We start from the raw sequence: 7004 nt of genomic DNA on the forward strand, positions 1-7004 counted from the left end.
TTTAAGTCAAAAAAGACTTCATTTAGAATTTGATTTTGGGAAGTGTGTCAAAAACATCAAAGGTTTGGACACAGATAATTATGAAACACACGTGGGGCACCTATGTGACTCAGTCGGTTAAGTGTCCAACTTTGGCTCAGTCAGGATCTCTTGGTTTGTGAGTTTTAGCCCCGCATCTGGCTCTGTGCAGATAGCTGGGAGTCTGGAGCCTGCTTTGGGATTCCATGTCTCCTTCTTTCTTTACCCCTCCCCCGCTCATGCTCTGTGTGTGTCTCTCTCTCTCAAAAATAAATGAACATGAAAAAATTTTTTAAAAAGAAACAATATTTATTTAACTAAAATGACAAAGACTTCTTTTTCTGTATATTGTTTTTAATGTTTATTCATTTTTTGATAGAGACAGAGCATGAGTAGGGAAAGGGCAGAGAGAGAGAGAGGGAGAGACAGAATCGAAAGCAAGCTCCAGGCTTTGAAATGAGAGCACAGGGCCCGTCGCGGGGCTTGAACTCATGGATCATGAGATCATGACCTGAGCTGAAGTTGGACACTTAACCAACTGAGCCACCCAAGCGCCCCAAATGACAAAGCTTTCAAAGGGAAATATAGAACATTATGTAGTTCTGATAAAAACTTAGCTCTTTTAATATCCAGGATACTCAGCTTATTTGTGTAATCAAAGACCTGATGGAAAAGATAATATAAATTACAGAAAAATATTTTGTTAAAACACAAAGTCTTTTTTAATGAAAATGAGCTTTATTACATCAAGTCATAAATACGTAAAAAGATGCAAATAGTTTTATTCGTTTTCTTCTGGATGTTTGAATCAACTTATAGGAAAAGCAGAACTGAAATCCACACAGTCTGAGTAGGAAAATTTTCAGGGGTTCATGTTAAGTTAGGTTTGGTAGGTTGCTCTTTCTTCTGTTTTTATAACTTGTGTGTTTTTAAAAAATTGATCTCAAAGCACTAATAGTCATGCAAGCAAATGCTGTAGCACAAAAGAAATTACATTAAGCAGAATCCACACCATGTGGCAAATGTTTGTGCTAAAAACAAAACCCTCAGAGTTGTATTAGCACATGAAAAGGAACAAGGAACAATCTGGGTAACATAACTGTGTTCAAAAAAGGATGAAATAGAGACACTGGTATCTTTGATGTGAGATAGGTGTCTTTTACATGCTTTATTTATTTACTTACTTATTTATTTATATTTTATTATTTTAATGTTTGTTTTTTGAGAGAGAGAGAAAGAGAGAGAGCAAGCAGGGGAGGGGCAGAGAGAGAGACACAGAATTGGAAACAGGTTCTAGGCTCTGAGCTGTCAGCACAGAGCTCAATGCGGGGCTCAAACCCATGAACCATGAGATCATGACCTGAGATGAAGTCGGATGCTTAACCAACTGAGCCACCCAGGCACCCCAAGTTATTTATTTATTTTAAACTAAGTTTATTTATTTATTTTGAGAGAGAAAAAGAGAGTGAGCAGAGGAGGGGCAGAGAGACAGGGAGAGAGAATCCCAAGTAGGCTCCACACTGTCAGCACAGAGCCTGATGCAGGGTGTGAACTCACAAACCTTGAGATCATGACCTGAGCAGAAACCAAGAGTCAGATGTTTAAGTGACTGAACCACCCAGGCACTCTATTTATCTTTTTTTAAGTTTATTTATTTATTTTGAGAGAGAGAGAGAGAGAGAGGCAGGAGGGGCAGAGAGAGGGGGAGAAAGATATAATCCCAACCAGTCTGACATAGGGTTCAAACCCATGAACTGTGAGATCATGACCTGAGCCAAAACCAAGTAAGATGCTTAAGTGACTGAGCCATGCAGATGCCCTTTTAACATGCATCTTTTCAATCAATGTTTAAAAAAAAACAAAAGCAAAAACAAAACCCTAGGTAGTTCCTAACTATTCAAAATATAAATCCTATTCAACTGCAAAATATTTCTCAATCTCAGAGCCTCATGAACCATGAAAGGGACATGTGAAAGAGAAACCTTCCCATCTTGGAAGAAAATGGAAAACCTTCCATGCTAACAGGCAGCTAGGATCTGACATTCCATTCCATTTCAGCCAAGCATCTTGAACTAGTCCTCCAGCATGAATGATGCCTTGTTTTAGTCTCTTCATGGTGCTCTTGCTCCCTGCATAGATGAGTCTAATCTCTTTCCCCAGCTCCTCGATGATGACCAGCAGCTCAGCCTATTTGTTTTGGGGTAGCTGGCTGTTCCCAGTTCCCTGAGTGTAGCCTAGAGATGGTAGCCTGTAGTCACTCAGCAGATGGCAGTAGTGTGAGGATGTCTCCATAGTGGTAGAGAGTGGGTGGACACCTCCAGCAGCATTGAGGGATTACTTTATTTCTTTTACATTAAGAGATTACTTTATTTCTTTTTCTTTTTTAAAATGTATTTACATAAATTCAAGTTAGTTAATATACAGTGTAGTCTTGGTTCAGGAGTAGAACCCAGTGATTCATCACTTACATATAAAACCCAGTGTTCATCCCAAAAAGTGCTCTCAACACCCATCACCCATTCAACCCATCCTTCTACCCACATCCCCTCCAGCAACCCTCAGTTTGTTCTCTGTATTTAAGAGCCTCTTATGGTTTGCCTCCCTTTTCTGATTTTATCTTATTTTCTTTCCCCTCCCCTATGTTCATCTGTTCTGTTTTCTTAAATTCCATATATGAGTGAAATCATATGATATTTGTCTTTCTGACTGACTTATTTCACCTAGGATAATACACTCTGGTTCCATCCACGTTGTTGCAAATGGAGATTATTTTAAAAAGTAAAGCAAACCTTTCACAATATCTTATCAAAAGCAGACCAATAGTCCAAGAAAAGTTTATTTTTGAAGTGAGGAAGGAAAATTAAGCTTTAGTTTCATATAAGTACACTATTGATATTAAAGTTTAATTTAATTTTTTTTTAACGTTTATTTATTTTTGAGACAGAGAGAGACAGAGCATGAACGCGAGAGGGTCAGAGAGAGGGAGACACAGAATCTGAAACAGGCTCCAGGCTCTGAGCCGTCAGCACAGAGCCCGACGCGGGGCTCGAACTCACGGGCTGTGAGATCATGACCTGAGCCGAAGTCGGCCGCTTAACCGACTGAGCCACCCAGGCACCCCTTAAAGTTTAATTTTAAAGCCCTTATAATAACAATTTAAATTTTAGCCAACTTGACCATATATGAAATTTCTTTCTCAAAATTTCTTTTCCATAAACCATACACAACTTTTAATGTGCATTTAGGTTTTGTCCCTTTTCTTTCTTGTTCTAGAAAGTCATTTTATTTTAGGACAAAATTACCTTTTTTCTTACCAAAAATTCATCTTCATTCCTCATACCTTTTTTAAACATGAAAATCATATACTCTATTTTTCATATACATTTTAAAATTATTATTATTTTTCTAGTAGGTTTGTTAAAAAAAAACAACTTTTTTTGCTGACAATTTAAACTTTATCAGTTCAGATGTTATTTCCTCTTTTTTTAATTTTTTAATGTTTATTTATTTTTGAGAAAGAGAGAGATAGAGCGCAAGCAGGGGAGGAGCAGAGAGAGGGAGACACAGAATCCAAAGCAGGCTCCAGACTCTGAGGTGTCAGCACAGAGCTCAATGTGGAGCTCCAACTCATGAACTGCAAGATCATGACTTGAGCTAAAGTTGGTCACTTAACTGACTGAGGCACCCAGGCACCCCAGATGTTTTTTTCTTAATTTCAAAAGTTTATAAATCTTCCCTAGAAAAGAAATGATGCAAGGCAGTTATTACAGAATAATCACATAACTGCTTATACATTACATTAAGTGAATATTAACTTTTATGTAATATAGCTAAAATAAACCATATGCTTTTTTGAAATCATTGTGAGATTCACTTATGTCTATAGGCTTATTCTGATATTTCTCTGTCAGACTGGGAATGACTGAACAGGCAGTGGCAACAGAATCCCCACACTATTTCTGAAGAGTTCTGCTTGAGTTAGGGAGGCAGAATAAAGATTTGAACATGGGACAACCTCTAAACTTATGGCAGAACTATAACTATCTGGGGAGCCATCATTAGAATTTCCAAACTTGAAGTAGTTATAAGAAATGAGGGAAGTTCTTTTAAATAAAGATTCCTGCCTGGCTGCAAATCTGAAAAGACAAGGCAAAGAATGAGCCTATCAAAGAGTGATTATCGACTCCCTTTGAAGAGTTAGCACTGTGTGTATACAGGACAGAGGGTGGCTGTTCTTGTACTGGCCTTTTCATCTGATCAGACAAACCCTGCTGTTGTGCAATACATTGTGGTATAAGTACAGTGGCTTTCAAACATGTTGGGTTGTTTTATAATAAGAAATATAGTGTATAGGGGTGCCAGGGTGGCTAAATCAGTTACATGTCCAACTTCAGCTCAGGTCATGATCTCGCAGTTCATGAGTTCAAGCCCCACATTCAGCTCTGTGCTGACAGCTCAGAGCCTGGAGTCTGCTTCAGGTTCTATATCCCTCTCTCTCTGCCCCTCCCCCACTCAAAATCTGTCTCTGTCTCTCAAAAATAAATAAACATTAAAAATAAAGAAAGGTATAAAAAAAGAAATATAGCGTATAGCATGTCTCAGCAAATACTTGTATATGTAAAAACATATGAGCTACCAAAAAAAGTTTAATAAACTGACACATATTTTGTTTATTTTTAGTGTATACCATTCATTCATTTTATTTTGCATTTTATGAAATTATCTTCTGCTTAGATACAGATAATAAATACATCAAAAATAAATACATATAAATTATAAAGTTAAAGATATATATTATTCATTTATCTCTGTAGATATGGATAGTATACATATTTTCTATTTATTTGATATTAGTCATAAATCAACAATGGCCTTGGTCATACTTTAAAAAACAAGAAGTTTCAGTAAATTCTTCCATAGTAGGAGAATAACTCTCCTGGGGGTGTTGCAGGGAGTATGGCCTGAGTCACAAAAGATGAGTCCGCAAAGTGCAGTTAAGTGAAGGTCCTCATACTGGAGTCAGAATGAGGCCCTGACTCCAGAATGATGTTTCTTTTTATTTGGATAATTGCTAAAGACTACATTCATAAAGTCAGCTAAGCAAGTGTGTTAATCAATCCAATGGTTTAGCTTTTCAAGGTTGAATTTCAAGTTAATTGGTTTCTATAACATTAGGAAGGGTCAGGTGTGAAGGAGGATCCGGCCCTCGACAAAGTTAATGGCTCTAGGCATTCCTTGGGAGAGGAGCTGCAGCCATGTTCAGCTATGTACACATGTCCTAAGGCCTTGCACCTTCTCCAGCCCTTCCCTTTTGAAGTCTTTTCCTTTGATGCTTCTCTCCTGCATCTCCCACATGGGGATTTCAGTGTTTCTTAGATTCCAAAAGGGTACCTGTTTTGTCTTCATTTTCTCAGCACCGATGTGCACAGTTTGTGCAGAATTAATTTATATTTATTAATCTTAGTGTTTTGACATTTTCTTTTTGGCTCATTTTGTATCTTAGCTCTTCTTCCAACATTTTAAACTATTTGTAATGTTTTCTTTACAGTGAAAAGTAGGAAGCAGGAAATTGTGAACTATTATTTATTAATATCCTATAGTAGATTAGCAAACAAATACATTTCAAAAGTTTAGAAATATTTTATTTCTCATAATTTTTTCTGAGTGTGGCATAAAATGTGTCTATTAAGAGACCTAAATATCTTTTGTCTCTTTGTAAGAATTAAAAAGCCAAAAGTAGATGAACTTACATTTAGCATTTAATATTTACCTTATCTGGATATGATTTAGATATTCAATGAATATTAGCTTAACTTAGTATAAAATTTGATCATATTACTTATTTAAAGTACTGGTTTTTAACAGTTATGCTTGGATAGGCTTTAAATAGTAAACCATCATCTTAAGTTATTTTTCTTTTTAAAAATTTTTTAACGTTTATTTATTTATTTATTTATTTATTTTTGAGAGAGAGAGACAGAACACAAGCAGGGCAGGCCAGAGAGAGAGGGAGACACAGAACTGGAAGCAGGCTCCAGGCTCTGAGCTATCAGCACAGAACCCGATGTGGGGCTTTAACCCACAAGCCATGAGATCATGACCTGAGCTGAAGCAACCCAGGCACGCCAGTTATTTTTCTTGTTAATAAAATTTTAACACATGTCTGTTTTTATTAAACCTACAAATGTAGATTAGTACCTATTTATCAAAATTTATCCCAGATCATATAAACTTGAAAAACATTTGAGATAGTTTCTATATTTCTGGGAGTATCCTTGATTTATATAAATGCTCAATTTCTTTTGAGCTAATTAAATAAAGCTCTTTAAAAGTTAGTTTTGGCAATACCACCTACAGTTAAAGAAATATTACTTGTATACATAGACACAGAGATCTTATAGCTTTTGTTTTATAAAATTTTAGCCATGTCTCAGGGACAAAACTCAAAAGAACAGTTGAATCCAAATTGTATTTCTGGCAGAGAGACTAAGTTAAGGTTACCTGCTCAGATGATCAAAGTCTCCTTCCCTTCCCTTTCCTCATGCTGCAAGCATCCTTTTAGAATTGATTTTGAAGTCATTTTGTCTTTTAGAAACTTCTGCATACAAATCAAAGAATGCATCCCATTGTTTCTAAAAGTTTTAGGATCCTCTATTTTAAGGGTACCCCTTAAGATGGACTTATATCTAAAACAGTTTCCCCATAATGGCTATTCCAATTCCAAATCATCAAAAAGTTCACCCATTTTTTGATAAAGGCATGAGCCTGGCCCACAGGCCAGGTGCAACTTATCTTGCTTTTGTAGTCCTTAAAATATCTCTACTATTAAGGACGCTGTTTTCCAACAGCTGTTTTAAAACACAGGGAATCACATGTTTTCACCTTTTGAACAGGTGGGTGATATACCATGAAGCTTTATAAAAACAAAAATAGATCCTGAATAAAGTCAGAGAGCTCAACCAAAGAAGAAAACTGAGAGGAGGACA

The 7004-nt window shown here is 36.4% G+C and overlaps 1 pseudogene; it reads right to left on the reverse strand.

Moving 5' to 3' along the window:
- Nucleotides 1-2047: 2047 nt before the first annotated feature.
- On the reverse strand, nt 2048-2310 carry LOC122474932 (annotated as a pseudogene).
- Between the last annotated feature and the right edge of the window lie 4694 nt (nt 2311-7004).

This window comes from Prionailurus bengalensis, chromosome D4, assembly GCF_016509475.1.
Source record: "Prionailurus bengalensis isolate Pbe53 chromosome D4, Fcat_Pben_1.1_paternal_pri, whole genome shotgun sequence".
In the NCBI taxonomy this organism is placed as follows: domain Eukaryota; kingdom Metazoa; phylum Chordata; class Mammalia; order Carnivora; family Felidae; genus Prionailurus; species Prionailurus bengalensis.